The 17,009-nt window shown below is 47.2% G+C and overlaps 1 protein-coding gene and 1 long non-coding RNA gene across 3 annotated transcripts in view; one reads left to right on the top strand and one right to left on the bottom strand.

Annotated features, from left to right (window-relative positions):
• LOC119383178 (alpha-2C adrenergic receptor) overlaps positions 1-17,009 on the top strand; it is a 313,876-nt gene that overhangs the window by 191,995 nt on the left and 104,872 nt on the right. Inside the window, exon 3 of the mRNA XM_037651211.2 lies at positions 4,619-4,723. The gene's annotated coding sequence lies outside the window, so the exon portion shown is untranslated. The remainder of the gene's footprint in view (positions 1-4,618; positions 4,724-17,009) is intronic.
• Positions 1-17,009, bottom strand: part of LOC119383179 (uncharacterized) — a 149,225-nt gene that overhangs the window by 29,795 nt on the left and 102,421 nt on the right. The window lies entirely within an intron of this gene.

Here is a 17,009-nt window from a genome sequence, read left to right as displayed (position 1 = left end):
GAGCGAAACTGCAACAATTTCCTTTCTTGCACGTACGCATTGGCGTTCGCACCCGCTATGCTTCCGGTTTTAGATGTGTCCTATATATATATATATATATATATATATATATATATATATATATATATATATATATATATATATATATAATAAATTTTGGTAAGTTAAAGCACGCATTCCTATTAGTCCGCACCCTGTACCTCCTCTATACTTGCGGTGTTGCACAGTAAGATACGCGGTTCGCATTCCGAGGCACGAAAAAGTCCATGACACTGCAGGACCTCTCCAAGTGGAAATACTTCGAATGTCTTGCTGCGTGGTTAGAAGAGACGGTAAATACATCACAAAATATTTAGTCTCGCTTATGATTCCTAAAAAAAGAAATAAGCAAATGCATCTAGGCATATTAGGTACGATAAAACTGCTGAAATGCTGCCTTTTGGGCCTTGCAGGTAGCTAGGTATATTGGTCATTTCGCATTGGTGTCCCTCAACAAAACTACTGAAAGTAAAATTGATTGATTGATTGATTGACTGATTGATTGATTGATTGATTGATTGATTGATTGATTGATTGATTGATTGATTGATTGATTGATTGATTGATTGATTGATTGATTGATTGATTCTAATGTAGCTACGTGGTCCTACTTACTTATGCATACAATTCGTGTACTTCTACTGCGTACGAGAACTCACGAGCAATTGGTGCATGAAATGAGAAATTGTCACCATCAAGCTGGAGCAAACGAACACGATGTTATATTTCAGTGTTTTTGCTGGTGTTACCGGTAATCAATTAGCCGACGACGCAGCCCGATCAGCCCATATAAAGGAACTCGAGTGGTTCCGATTCCTCTATCAAGGACTGATGCGGCAAGACAACTTTATTTGCTCGCTCGGAATCTGACATAACCTGCTTGGACGTCTCTTCGCTTCCAAAAGTGCCATCTGCATGAACTTGATCCTTCGTTGCAGCTACAACTACCATCGCGAATTTCCCGCTCCGATGCGACGCTATTATGCCGCCTTTGGATGGGTGTCGCGTTCACAAAGGCGTACTCGTTTCGCATCGGAAGTGCGGACACCTCTTCATGCGACTCCAACGAAACCAAAGAGACGATTCGAACATGTCCTGTGTAGCTGCGCTCGCTATGACACCTGGCGATATCCGCTCCGGATGCTGCTCAACCTAGTGGACTCAAGACCACTTCTGCAGCCAAGATCCTTGGACCATGGACACGTGCCTCGAAGGTACAGAAGGCAACGAAAGCGGTACTGAAGTACTTAAGCTCGACAGTTCTGTGCGACCACCCGTAGACTTGACATGCTCCCCCAAGCGTGCGCGTGATTCTGTTCATCTCTCTAGTTTGTTTTCTGTCTCTCTTCTCGCACATTTAGCCCTTCTCCCAGAGCAGGGTAGCAAACCGGACGTTCGTCTGGTTAACCTTCGTGCATTTTCTTACTTCTCACTCTCTCTCTCTTTCTATCTCTCTCTGTCTCTCTCATGCACTTCAAGTGGGTTGCACTGTTTCTTCAACGATGCGTGGATTAATTGCTCGCTCCAGACTGCGCAACCTCACCCACGTGCACAGGACAGAATTTTCGGCGCATTTTTGCAAGCGGTGAGCGGAATGCCTCGCCGTTCATCCCACTCTTCTTTCTTTCCGGTGTTCCGGTGTGCGCGAGTAGAGCAATCCACCATCGGCCGCAACACCCGCGTTGCCTCCATCGCATGCATAATTTATGATTAAGTTGCTCTCATTGAATCTTCGCTTCGTTGCCGTATGAGCGTTTAGTCTTTCTTTCCCCAGTACCCACCACAGCTGAGCATCACGAGGCAATTATATTCTCGGACAACTCAACTGAATACAGTTTATATACAAGCGTTTCGCGTTAATATGCAAATGGAAGCCTCACACTTCGCACAGTCGCGCGCGTCAGCGTGGAAGTTTGCAATCAGTTCTGTAGACAAGCCAGACCCCCCAGGTTTGCTTCACTTTCGTTACGCCGTTCCTGCGTAGGCCCAACTTTTCCCTGGCTTGCCATACTTGGGTGGAGAGCGCGCGCACTCTACCGGTAAGTGGGCCAACTTGCCGTTCCATTAGCCAGACGCGCCCGTTTGTTGCCGCGCCTCCCCCTCTGATGTTTCTTCTTTGTTTTTGTTTTTACTCGCCCGTTTAAGTTCGGTCAAAGGCAAACAGCACGCTCGAGCAATCTCGGAGGTCGGTACAGGTAAGTCGCTGGCCACGGCTGTGTGAAGGGTTCGCCCTTATATGGGCGGCCATTTTTCTTCTCTACTTTGCCCCGACTAACCCATAGGCGTCGCTCCTGGCCACCGCCACCACTACACGCTTCAGTAGAGGGTAATGGGATTTTGCTTCATTTGGGAAACCGCCGCGCTTGTACCTACACGAGGCCCACGCGAATGGCGTCTCTGACGAACGCCAGCTCATCACGAAATGCCTCGTTTTTTTCTTTCCTTGTTTTTCTTTATTTATGTCTCCCACTCTTTTTCTAGCGCTAGCTAAGTTGCGGTCCTCTCATTAACTCGGAAGATCAGAGAAAACACTGCCGTTTATGTATTAGGGAGTGGACCGCGGAATTGCGAAGCAAGGTAAACGGATTGAGCGCGAAATTAGTGAGCGCGGCTTCTGGGGGGCTATTAGGCGAGCCTCTTCGTGGTCCCGGTATACGGTGTGCGGACATTTTACATTAGAGACAGGTTGCGTAGAAAAAGAAAGGTTGGTAGATGACCTAGCCATCACACTTTGGATTGAATGAAGAGAATATCGCTCTTATAGCAGCAGGTAGCCAACACGGGCCTATATTAGCCAAACAGTTGGCCATTGCTACCATACGTTAGCCATGATTTAACCAGCACTTGCTTACATTGGCCAGCAGCTAGCCCTCATTATTGGGTGCTTGTCGGGTGAGAGAAAACACATTAGCTATCTAAGGAAGGCCTCTAGCCGAGACGTATGATGACTTCGTTCAGATTTTATCGCCGACATTAGTGCGTACATTCCATGGGCATCATCCTAGCGTGTTGCAAGAAGTGGGTAGAAGCGGTCCACAAATACGGTGTCCTAAAAAAAAAGCTAAATAACGTCGTCATTATGCCTGTGAAAGTTTATTACGCATAGCTTTGCGGAGGTATACTACTGAATATGTCGGGTACTGGCTCCTGAAGTTTCGCGAAAAGATACGGAAGTTGAAAGTTCCTGTACGACAATAGCAGCTCGTTGTCAGAGTAAACTTTGTTTTGACGTGTTTCCATATTTTCAGAGTTTCGTTCCCGCCGTAACATATATTTCTCCGAAAGAACGACAGCTGAACACGCTTACAAAGCCGCCGTCATACGGGACGCGAAAGCGCCCTAAACGGCCCCCTTCACGAGACCTCGTCGCAAAGTTTACTACATATATATTGGAAGTTGTGAGGTGCCTTCTAGAAAGGGTTTTATTCATTTTTTTTCTTTCCTGCACGGTTCGTTGTTGTGCAAATTAGAAGAAATTACGCTGTCGTGTTCACCAGGCCCGAAGGAGGCGAGTGTCACTGCTGAAGTGCGATTGGACAGAAGGCTGCATTTTCTAATTGCGTTATCTGCTTTGTTCACGGTGTTCTCTGTTTAAGTGGGAATTAGTTTTCCTTTCTCCTCTTCAGTGAAGTTAGTAAACGTAACATTTAAAATGACTATGTGAGATACCATATCTTATGAGAATGACCGAATAACTCATTATTGGAAAAAAAAACCTAATTAGAAGCGAGGGACACTTTTTAAGATTTATTCAGCCGAGTGGAAAACTAGTATCAAATATGAAACCGAAGACGAAGTTCTTCCACATTCTAGTCCCGTTTGAACGCACTCAGTCGCACTTTATTGTACATCATGTTTAAAACGAAACAGTATATTAAACGTCACTCAGCTGCCGTGGTAGCATGGTTGCTTAAATGTGGTGCTGCTAAACTCGAGGACATGGGTGTGATTCCCGCCAGCGGCTGCCTTGTTTCTATGAGGATGATATGCAAGAACATCCACCCGTATACTTCGATTCAGGTACGCGTTAAAAAAGCCCCGTGTTGTTAGGAATATTCCGGAGTTCCTCACTGCGGCAACGTTTCGTGATCATATATCGAGAGCTTATGGCATGTGCAAGAGCTTACAATTTTTTAAAGTGTCGCTTGCCGAACCGTCGTAAAAAAAGAACAGAAAAAAAAAACGGAAGGAGGAAGAATACTGAAGACGCCTGTTTTAGGGATATCCAAAACAGCATAACAGTGCAATTTGACACGTCTCTCACATCAGCTTGACAGTAAGTCGGGACATTGTACTCAGCTAAGGAGGGCGAACCGATTGCGGAAAGAGGTGTACGGCCGAGAGCGCACGATCAAGGTACCATATGCACTTCATAGTATACCTCTGCGCATGCGTGCCACTCGCTCAAGCGTCAACTCAACCAGCAATCTCCTCCGGAAGCTTACCATTCCCTAAACTGTGGTGTCGAATTGCATTCACCCTCCATTTCGCTTCCCTCTTATTGTTCTGCTTCCCGATTCTTTCTCTTCACGGAGTTGACTGCGACGCTCAGCGCGCTGTCTCTGTTTACGCATCGCAGGATCCTGTTCCCGTCCTGGCCACCGACACGTTTGTGGCGTGACAGCGGACGACGCTCCAGTTTCGACTCACGGCTCTCTCGCCTCGCACGCCGGGAACAAATCAGGTATTCATGAGGCACCGACCGTTCACCATACGCACTGTCGCCTGCCGAGCCTTTTCTTTTTTTTCTTTCTCCCAACATCCTTCCGAGCATTCTCGCGTCGTCTCATCTGCGCGCCGGTGCTTTCCTTGCGCTCTCAAACTACAAAAAAAAAAAAAAAGCGGCGTCGCATACTATATACGCGGACTGCATACCACACCACAAAAGACCCGCTGCAACTCCGTTCCTCGTGCGAATCCTTCCTGCCTTCGACAACGGTGCGGCGCGCCCCGCGCTTCTCAAAGCCGCTTGCGCTTCGCGTCCACTGCCTAAACAAACAACGGCTGGCTCCCAAGTGGAGCGCACGCCCGCCTACACGCCCGCCGGTTACAGTATAGACATCATTCGGGCAGGCACGAACGATGTGTTTGTGGTAGCGGAGTGGGAGAAAAAAAAAGCGATCTCTCTGCTTGTTTTCTCTTTAGCTTTTATTTTTAGCCTGACTGTACGAACCGAAATGGAAACGCAGAAATCTGAGCGCGCGCTTAATCGTGGGTTCTTCGGTTTCTCGCTGGCTTCAACCTGCACTCAATTCCCCTCGTTCTCCTTTAAGCAGGGGATGCGCTTTGCTATCATACGGCATCTTCCGCGCCGCATTTTTTTATTATTATTCTTAATTGCATCGTTAGTTGTGTCACAGGTTACGACTCGTTACACCAATCAGTGGGAGGTAGCTTACTTACAAAAATCGTGAATGAGTAAACGATAAAGAAGAGAAACGTTCTGCGCGGTAGAAAACGCGCGGCACAAGTAAAAAAGTCACAGTTTCGCCTTGAAGGCGAAGCAATGAATGCGATAGCAAGAAATTGGAACGTCACAGGAATTATGGCAAGCAGCTAGAAACTTGCTGCGCGCTGCTCAAGCACGAAGGACGCAGGAAAACACACAAGGCGAGTGGGAACAACTGCCACAGCTCTACACTTGCAGCGCACTGCTGAAACACAAAGAAGGACGCACGAAAAGAACGCTCAGGTGTACACATGACGAGCGCGAACTGTCACGGTTGTTACTTCAACTAGCCCCCTACTTTGGCTCTTCTAGCTAGAAGCTCTCTCCTTTCGCCAACGCGGCCTCTGCAGCGGGCAAAGCGACCTTCGTGCGGTCTATAGCTTCAACGGAAACTTTGCGGTGAAAGCACAAGACGTACAAAACTCCCCCTCAAGAGATAAAGCGTGCGAGCATGGTCGACCACGCCCTGTATGTCAAAGCACAAGCGGGATGCGCACATCCCAACTCCGGCGAAACACTAGAGAGAGCTTTAGAATTGGGGACCGAAGAAATTTGCGAGCCGCCAGGGCGCATGCGCAGAACGCAAGCCACTCTCGGGCTCTTGCGCTCGCGTTGTCCCAAGACCCTGTAGCGCCCTCCTTTGGCCGGCGAACAAAACAGGAGAGCTCGCCGCGACCTCAAGAGAAGAAAATAAAGACGGCGCTAGGCAGTGGCACGTGAAGCCACGGCTCCCGTACCACGGCCGCGTGCCCGTACCCTGCCACGGCTCGCGTTCCCTGCTGGCGTCGATTCTGGTCACTAAAATAAAACTTCATTTGAGTTTAGTTGCTGCATATTCCTGAAGCTAAAATTACAACGCAAACGCACTTCCCAGTCCCTTTTACTTCTTCTTCACTTCTTTTTGCTGCACCCATCTGAATATGATTTCATGTCTTCGCGTATCTAATACACTATCATCCTCGTTACACGTTTTGGTTTAGAGCTATTGTTGTGTGCGCATGTGCGGTAACGTTGCCTTGGGCTTATATATGCATTGGTGTATGAAAGAATCAAATTGTTGTTAGTCAGCGCTTATGTCGTACGTTGTCGTAATTGTCGAAGGCAGCGAGGGGTCGCATGTTTGAATCCCAGGCAGGGCGCATGGGAATTCTTTGCTACTGAATTATTTTTATTTGCGAATTTTATGTATATATACATACATATCCGGGAAATGACGGCGACGTCAAAAATCCGCCGAGAGTGTCCATATAATTGCTATCGCAATAATAACTAAGCATGTAACAGGCGATTACCATAGGTGAATACATAAGAAATCATAATAAATGTGTGCAAAAGTAACAAATATAAGACAATTGATAAACATGTGCAGAAGACAATTGAAGATATGCGTAGCTTGCCGAGAAACCAGTGGTCTATGTTCTTGGGGATTTTGTCGAAAGCGACCACCAAATTTAGGTACCTCTTTAGGTCAGTATAATCTCTCTAACACTTTGGAGCAATGGGAAGCACAGCTCGCCAGCTCTGACCCGGAGATGCAGCTAGCTCATCTGGGTCACGGCAGTAGCCAGTGGAGCCCTGGCCTTGGGGCGCCACCCGTCGAGCTCATGACCCCAAACCCTTATCAATAAAGTTCTTCTTCTTCTTCTTCTTCTTCTTCTATATTTGAGACGCTGACGAAGCTCCCCTCCAATGTCAGTACTGGATGTGTTTTTTTTCTTCTTTTTTTCATAATTTCTGTTCCTTCACCTCTGTTTACATTTTACGTCACGGCGACCATATTGAACGCCGCGTTGCGCTTGAGTTCCAAGATTATGCGTCAGCGTTGTTTGTGCACGCTCAGAGCGGGTAAGCAGAAGTGACACGCCTGCGGAGAGGTGACAGTCCAACTGACAGCATGTCGCAACACCAACTCGCCTTGTAGCTCCAACCAATGGCGACGTGGGACCTGCACACACACACACACACACACACACACACACACACACACACACACACACACACACACACACACACACACACACACACACACACATACACACACACACACACACACACACACACACACACCCACACACCTCCCTCTTCTCCTCATCTTCCCGCTGCTCCTTCCCCTCACTGCCAGTCGCTCGTATGCGTGAAACGCGTAATCGGCGGTTGTGTGCGCAGTCCCGGAAGCGTGCCCCGGATAGCATCAGTATTCATGCCATGGTTTGACCCCTGCGGCGACAGTGGCGACACTGTTTTTCTGCATGCAGGCGCGCCTGCCACGCTAGCGTGGAAACGACGACGGCACGCCGATCCTTTCTGGCAGGCAGAACGACATCGAAACAAGCAAATGCTGCACGGGGAATCGATGCATGCGCGGTTAGGCTTTTGCTGCTGCGTTATGCGTACGAGGATATAAACGGAAAGCATATTCTTTGTAAAAGTTCGTCTCGTGGTGGCATTGATCTCTGGAATGGTGAGATTATTTTGCTGGCTGGTCGCCGCGGAAGGAAGGAAAACAGGAGAGCGTTAAGGCAGGGAGGGTTAACCGGTTTTGAATAACCGGTTTGCTACGCGGCGAGAGAGGAAGATAAAAATGAGGTAAAGGCAGGCAGGTCAACCAGAATTACCAGATTCGGCTTACTATCCTATGCTAGGGGGATGGGGAAGGGAAAAATGAGCCTGTGAAACAAATAAACAAACAAAAAAAAAGGAAAGCGCGAAGCGAGAGTACCAGAGCCTATTAATAGGCCACTGCCACGCGAAAGTTTAGTAAGGGTATGCTTTACGCTGTGTGAGACCTGCGTACCCGTGCCAACGTTTCCCCAGGAACCAAGTTTCAAGTAGAATGGTAAGCGCAAAAAAAAGAGAGAGAAAATGTACAACGGCTAGTTCTTGCAAAGCATTTAACCGCATGATGAGGGTGCGAAACACGAATTCTACGGAGGTGACGAATTGTTATCGTTTTATTACATGTAGTCATAACGCCATCGTACCCTTTATCTCGATTAAAAAGTTCGAAATGAAGCAAACCACAGGCAAACTAGTTTTTGGGCATAAGTAACTAGTCATTGCAACGTACCCTTCAATTCCTTAACGTTAACTTAGTGTGACAGCAGACATCGAAGAGTAGGTGCAGCATTCGATTATTAACGTAGCAATCAGGCCATGGACATCAGTGTAGCTTCCTAATTAAGCAGCAAGAATATCTTCGTACCAACACGCTCTTCGCTTATGAATAAACTTTCTTTCTCCAATGATTATCCTGTTTGCTTTTCGGAGTGCTCGTTATCATAGCCAACTGCCACATGAATTGTAAGCCATCATCTACGTGTAATCCTGTTTTTTTTTTCTGAACCCTGTGATACAACTGAGTAGTTGAACCTCACTTCAGTAATGAAGGAATGTATACCCTTCGCATGAACTTTTCATTCGTTCCCTAACGTAAATAAGAATTTCATGTTGACTCGTTGAATAGCGATAAAAAGGCAAGGACAGAAGAAGGAAGAAGATAGGCGCTGAACGTCGACTCGTCGAAAAGCGCAAGAAATACTGTTTGTTAACCGACAACATGTAGGCCTGCGGTTTTGATTATTTGCTGAATATGATAGTGGCGTATGGTTTTTACCCTTTTAAATAAGATATATCCGAGATGATTGGGACTTGAACAGTTATATTACATGTGAGCTTCTGAATAAATGTCGGTTTGAAGTCAGTGCCTATCACGTGTGACTGCCCTCATCTGTCCATTGTCTTTTTTGAGCTTTTCAGCGAGTCAACAAGCAGCTCTACGAACCCGCCCAGCTCGCTGTTCTAATAGGAAATTCATTTATAGAATGTGTCACTGTTGCTTCTCCGCCAAACGGTCTAAAATACTCGCATTTTGTACATACGTACTACCGACCTTCCTGAATGCACCCATACTAAACACATTCTAAGTATGACGCACCGAGAAAGATGGTTCGTTCTCGCCGCTTCGCTTTCTGTGGCCAACCCCTCAGTTCACGCGCGGACCGTAGCTGCGGCGGGTTGTAAAACTCGCCTCTGAGGCGGCTGGAATAGAACGACCAGCTCAATCTACACAATGGCGGCGCGCGCAATGTCCTAACTCCAAGTACTTTCCACTCTCCGGGAACACTTAAAGAAACGAGCTCCCCGGATCATATAGCTCAATAAAAACCAGCCGGCCGGGCGCTTTCGAAACGTCCGTCGTCCTCATACGACACTGAAGGCGGACAATTGGAAACTCGCGCGCATGCCTGCAGACGACAAGCGAGCCTTCCCGTGGCGCAATGGCCGCTTAAAACGACGCCCACGAGAGCGCGCGACATACAGAAAACAAAAGAAGAATGTGTAGTGACGTCAGCGCCCGTGCCTCCTTGAAATTTTCACGACACCAGCGCAGCAGCTGAGAGCAATTGCGGGACGGCAGCGGCACGTGGCTGATGCGCCAGTTTTCTTTTCCGTCTCGCACACTAGGTGTCCGGTCTCTCTGACGACAGCCGCTCGTATAACGTTCGCGCGGATGACAGGCAATACTATCCCTCGAATATATAAGTACTGCGTCTAACGGGGCTGTTAGAACGAAATTGCGTGCAGCGCCGTCGCTGTGGTAACGACGTTCTCCCGTTTCTTATCGCCATGCATATTGCTGAAAAAAAAAAGTAATACTAAGAACATTAGAGCTCTCCAAGCAGGATGATTCAGCCAGCACGAGAATCAGCTGAGCGTTAAACCAACTTTCTTAGACAAAATATTATGGGACAGCCGCTAAGGGAGGGAAGGAACAGGAGAGATAGAAAGGGCAAGGGATGTTAACCAGTCTATAGAAAAACTGGTATGCTACCCTACACTGGAGAAAGGAATGGGGCAGTTTTAAAGATATGAGAGTGGGGAGTAAGAGGGAGAGGGGGAGACAGAAAATGGGGGAGCTCATACACGCAGTCGCACTCCTCAACGTCACAATATCGCTATTACTCTATAATCGCCACTGTGACAAACAGCTGGGTGAAGGGACAGTTTTAACGGCGAAGCAGTTTAAGCTGGCCGTTATTTGTGCGGCCTATCCGAAAACTATCATCATCAACGTGTATGTGCCACAAAAGTTGGGCAAATGCCACTACTGGCCACTGGTTCACCAAGAGAAAGAGAGAGAGAGCTATGGAAAGAGAGAGAGAAAAATAGAGAAAAATAATGGGAATAAACACATAAAAAGATAGAAAGACAGAGAAAGATATACACAGAGAGAGAAAGAGAAAGAAAGAGGAACAAAGAAGTATGAGAAAGAGATAGAAAAAAACAGAAAGATCAAGAGAGAATAAAAGAGAAAGACAGAAAAATAAAAGCAGAGAGAAGGAAAGGGAAGAAAGTGCAAGAAAGAGAAAGAAATAGAAAGGAAGAAATAGAAAGAAAGCGACGCGAAATAGAGACACAAGAAACAGAGAGAAAGAAGCAGAAGAAAGAAAGAAAAAAAAATAATGAGAAACAAAGAAGGGCACCCAGTTGCGCTCTTCCTTCAGGCTTGGCACGGCTCGTGCGAAGCTGCCATTTAAGGGAACGGGAAAGGCAAGGGCGGCTGCGAGAAGAGCCCGAAGCGACGGAAGCCCTACGCCAACGACGACGTCCCCGTACGCGTCTATGAGAGGTGCGAACGCTCGGTTCTGGAATTTGGACATCCGTGCCGTGACTAACCCAGCTAAAGCCTAGCAACAACCTAGAAGCAAACAAATTCGACTTCAGAATCGTCCAGGACTTTGTACAAGCTTCGCCATTTCTTTTTTTTTTTGTATCAACAGAAGGTACATTTTAGAAAAATAAACGTGCAGACAAGGTTGCTTAACGCAGAGATAGCCAAAACGAGCTCATAAAGGGCAATTTCTTATGACAGTGACATATAAATAACAGTATCAAGCACTAGCAAAAAGGTAAAACAAAAGAGGAGGAACTACAACACCGACCGATAACATTTCACCAAACAGTCAGTAGGAGTCAATAACGCAACTGTAATTCTCAGAATTCGTTTAACAAGCGGTGTTGTGCGAAAGTAATCACTTTGATAATAACAACTGATACAGTGGATACCACGGGACACCATTTCTGCTCACATACAAGCTGACACCGCCACCCACAGTGAGCTGCCACGTACTCTAGAAGCGCCTTTCCCGAGTGATCCCCGGGGTGAGTTCCTCCACCGCAAGGAGATTCTCCGCCGCACCACACGAGATTTAATTCCACCGTGTGGTTCAAACCTCCCAGGCGGGCTTACCCGCCAGGAGGAGGTGGTGTGGCGGAGACTTCGCGTGGGGGCGGCACTTACTCCGTCGGTCACACATGCCTGGCCACAACATCTGCATGGACCATTTGGGGATACTTGTCCATTCTGCACCACTGAAGCGTCCGCGGCTACAATCAAGCACCTGTTGTGGACATGCCCTGGCCTGAATCAGATACGGCGGCGCTACCTGAGAACAGTGGGCCTTCATCCGACGAGACCACAGGATTGTGATTTGTGGCTCTATGGACCCCACCATAGAGCACTGTTGGTCTATATAGCGGAAGCCGGCCTCTACCTGTATATTTAACTATGTATGCCGTTGGGCAAACTCTCGAAATTTAAAAAAAAAGGATAATAACAATTGTGTAGAGGTGTACTAAGAAATTATTTTTTTGAGCATCATGTGCTGTGGATGCGCTGTCTTTACTTATCTGACACTAGTTCCTGTACTGCCCGAAGCTAGTTCCTGTACTGCCCCATAAGGGTCCAACACGACCTATAGCTTAAAGGGACCGACAACTGGCGAGAAAATGTGATTAGACTCTGGTGGAAATGAAAAGACACCGAAATACAGTGACGGGTTAATCCTTTTCGCGATTTCAGTGGGATATATTTTTAATGGCGTTTAAAGTGACAAAAAAACGGTATGTCACGCAACCTAGCGAAAGAGCTTTTATGCTGCACTACAGAGTCGCTCAGTTTGCGGTACGTAGTCTGATGTTTTTATGCGCACATTAATTAGTGCTCGAAGTTAGAGTATGTATATTATTATCCATCCCCGCTTTATTCAACGCTGATTACAAAGTAAAAAGAGTGGCCGCTGAGAAGCGGACGCTGCTTTCGCGGCAGGTATACTGGAACATGCAGTTAAGCGTGCAGGAAGATTCCGCAGTTATAAATTATTAACTGCAGGCTTACGCTCCTACAAGTGGGCATAAACTAGGCCTCTTTTTGTTATGTAGTTCATCATCAACAGCATTCAACGCACGGCTGTTGAATGCTCTTGATGATCACATTGCGTTGAAGCGCGGTAAGGATGTGTATATATAGGGCGGCACGTGGCGGAAGTGAGTGAAAAATGCACATAGCACGGAATAACTATAGCGCGACTGCAACCTGCAGGTACTTCGCTAGCATTTCAAGTCAGCTAACGTGGCTACTTCCAATGTATACCTTCACGCCGCCTTAAAAGGCAGAAGCAGCGTGCTTTGATAACGTGACAGTGAAAACGCATCTCAGAAGGCGCTGCACGTGTGCGCCATCGTTTTACCCGCGCACGCGTCTTCTTTTCGTTTTGCTGCGAACGAAACCAAACGCCGTATTTGCCGCGCGCCACATTGCGTAACTTTGATGGTATGTTTCGTAACGTGCGATGGGGTGTCTCAGTGGAGCAGCAAGCTTCCTTCCAGCGCACCAAGGGACTATAATGCACGATGTGAAAAACAACGATAATTGGAAGCGTGTCGTTGCTTATGTCACGCCCGATGATGTATCGAATATCAAGCACACGTGCACTGAAATCTGCGACACTGACGCGGTCCTTTGCCTCGGCTGCCGTATCCAGTTCACTATCAACGCCTGTATCTCCCATTACGTTTGATAAGTGGTCAAGCACTATCCGTGAAATTACGCAGAATTCTCATATGCTGCCTCTCTCTCTCTTCTTTCTCTCTTTCTGCACGACGCCTGCAAAGAACGACTGCCCTCGTTCCGAGCCCGCGCAAATGGGGAGAAACGGCTCGGGCGCCCTTTCCATTCATCCCTTCCCTCCTTTGCCTCCCGGCAGCCGTGGCGCGGCGCGAGGCGCCAAAATAGAGGAGGATAGCTTCCCTCGGCTATTGACGTCATTTCCTATTGACGTCACCGGCCCGGGGACCCGTGACGTTATAGGGGAGCAAATTTTCCGAAAACGCGCGCGCTCCCGCGCCGATCTCGCCGGATCTTTCTCTTTACTCTCCCTTCGGTCTTCTCCGGCTCTCGGCCTAGATCCGCGTCAGCGGCCCGGACGGAGGGCGACATTTCGTCCGGGACATTATTTTTTTTATTTTCTCCTTACTTTTGGCTCGCAGTAGGAAAAAACAGATAAACAAAACATCCAAGAAAAAAAGAAAGAGGAGCAGTGACATGTTTTGGGAGCATTATGACGCGTTTATGGATAGGAAAAAAATTATGGGAGATTAAATTTGCTAGGAAGAGGGCTGACGGGAAGGATATTTGAACGTACATTTCGCACCCGGAAGGGAAAGCGGAAGAGCGAGATGCCGGAAGGGACCGGGTGGAAGGACGTTATGGGGAAAATGTGGGTCGACGGAGGAAAAGGGGGCGACGAAGGGGACAGGTGGAACTACCGGTTGGCCGGAAGCGGAAACATTCAGGCGATAAAAGTTACGAGAACTGGCTGGGAAGGCAGGTGCATACACACCGGGCGGCTGCCAGTATTTCAGAACTAGTAAAAAAAATGTTGATGTCGGAAAAGATATGAAGTTGCTAGGTTTAGGAAACATTGTGGGCCGCGGCGTTTAGGGGTTAACGATGCATCGACCAACAAAGCCTGCGTCATGAGATAAGGCGCAGAAAATGGGGAATAAGGAAGACGCAGAGGATGCTGCGCTGTACCACTGTGTCGAGCCGGCTCTGGCGAACTATACACGATTGAGATGAGCCGGACATGACCCGACGAGGCACGTTACGCACGTGCACGGGAGAAAGTTAGGGACAGAAACGGGAGAAAGGGAAAGCGCTGGTGAAAAAGTTTCGGGAAAGTGGGACTATAGAACTGGAGATGCCCCTTTATCGGCTTATCGCTTACACAAACGCAACTTGCTCCGTTATCGCCACTCTACGAGACCGAACACGGGAATGTGTCGCGGGCTTTTCGAGGGAGGAGCGAAGGGAAGAAAGGGTGCGTAGGAAGGAATGGGACGAGCAGGGGATGAATTAATGTCTTTCGATAAGTGTCTGCGGGCCGTGCGTGGCGGCAATGCGGCGCATCGCAGCAGAACAGAGACTTCTCGCGTAGGAAGCAGGGAGCCAATCCTGAGTACGTCTATATTCTCTCCACGTGCCGCCGCTTTTTTCCTCGTCTCATCCTCCCTTAAACGAGTGGATCAGTAAGTACCCCGAGATGGGAGTCAGGGTACTCTTTCTCAGTTAGCCCTTAATCGGCTGAACGCCGTATTTACCGGTGCTCTGAAAAAAGAAGAAATAAGGAAAGAAAGAAACGAAAGAGCTAACTAGTCTGAAGGCACAGGGAGAGAGGGGTCGGTGCTTTCTTTCTCGGTCTCCCCTTCGCGTATTCCTGCGGGCTTGTATCGTTGTCGTGAGAGATTATTACTTTGTCGCAACATTCCATAACCTTCAGCTTCCGCTTTGGTTTCCGCGTCTGTTTCAACTGCCGCTGTGGACGGTGTTTATTGATCGGAATGCTAGAACGCGCAGATTGTTTTTATCGCCCGTGGTGCCGCGCAGACCAAGAGAGTGAGTGCACGGGTGAAAACGAGCTAACTCCTTCGTCAGCTGTCGCCGCCACTCGTTGGGGGCTTGATTTGCTTAACGCTTTAATTTTCTTGTTATAGTTGTTGTTTTTCTGTAAGCGCAATCAAGAACCTGCTATTTCATCTGTCGTTTTTTTTTATGTTTCTGGCGCGAAGCATCAAAACGCTGTTGCCTTTGCATCTGTCGCCGGCAAGTGATCTGGCTATTTGCACACGTGCTAAATGCTTCGTTCGGAGTAAGGTCAAGATTTTGTTTGTTTATGAGGACTCTTATGCAGCGACACTGCATGTACGTGTATGACTAGAGTATTGAGGAAAGGGTGAAATGTGAGACGATCACATTCGATAGTTTTTTTTTTTAAGTTTCAGCGTTTATAGTGTTTAGGAGGTTTAAGCGCGAGGTAAACTTATGGCATCTGTTCGAAAACTCGCGAAACAGTTCCAAAAATAGGCTTTAAAAAGTGATCTTCGGATGAGGAGCTGTCATGAATTCATTAGACAAAAACATATGCTTTCGGATTTCATGTTGATGCAATGTGTTATGTTCTCGGACACATACTACTCAGATATAATAACATCTTTTTAAAAAATCAATAGAGAAATATTTTAAATATATGTATTGGCGGGGGTTAGCATCAGTTAGGCTTGTTATTTCTGGACAAAAAACCGATCGGAATTTGTCGTGGAGGTGGGTGTTTGCTAATTTTAAAGATGATAGTACTAACGTGGACATGCTACAATGGTGGTATGGTTACCGCCACTTCGGAGGAAGTTGTGGTGGACCTGGGTTGATTGATTGATTGATTGATTGATTGATTGATTGATTGATTGATTGATTGATTGATTGATTGATTGATTGATTGATTGATTGATTGATTGATTGATTGATTGATTGATTGATTGATTGATCGATCGTGGCGCTAACCCAAAGAGCCATCTTCCACTTACGTGCTCGAATGTACGCAAGACTGATAAACAAGTCTTGTGTCACTGATGAATGCACAGCTTCCTTAATTAATGCGAAATGTTCCCTAAGGATGCTTCTTACGGGTGCCTGTAATTACGCCCGCCCCCGCTTACATAAACAACGATCTTGGGCAAAGAAGCAGAAAGAGAGGCGTAAGGCCGGCTAGTGCTTAGCGGTTAATGTGCAAGGCGAATGCATCATTAGCGTCTCTGAGCAGTGCTTGATCTTAGGTAAACAGAAAGCAGCGGAATAACGACACTTCCCCGAGGTATGTTTGAAATATTCATGCAGTTTTTCGGGTTAGACGGTTTCTTTGTTGCTGCCGAAAGCCGCGGCGCTTGATAGGAAAACAGAATAATTAGCATATCCTCAAAGGCGCCCACGCGCTCAACTCTGTCATGGCTCAATACGCATATAAAACTTTACACACTAGATAAAGCCTGCTTAAACTAGAAAGCTTGTTTTACTTGAAAGCAAGTGTATACCTACAGTTCTGTGCATAAAGTTATGTCTTTACAGACTCTATAGGTTCTATAGGAACAATAGTTGAGCGTGCAAGGCGGTCTGAGGGAGGGGGATATGGATATGGTTCGATGCGCGTCATAAGTCTCCTGTGTGTTCATTTGTCAATAAATCATTTGTGTCGTCAAGCTATCCGCCGCAGCAGCATTACGTTAGGGCGCTCTATGGCCGTTTGTCGATACGCCGGGTGGAAGACAAAAATAATTCACTGAAGACGTTCATTAAAAAAAAGGTGAATTACCCTTTCGATAATTTCTTTGTTACAGTGGCTACGGCTAC

The sequence above is a fragment of the Rhipicephalus sanguineus genome, chromosome 2 (assembly GCF_013339695.2).
Source record: "Rhipicephalus sanguineus isolate Rsan-2018 chromosome 2, BIME_Rsan_1.4, whole genome shotgun sequence".
NCBI classification, from domain to species: Eukaryota; Metazoa; Arthropoda; class Arachnida; order Ixodida; family Ixodidae; genus Rhipicephalus; species Rhipicephalus sanguineus.
This window is presented reverse-complemented; position numbering and strand designations above follow the sequence as displayed.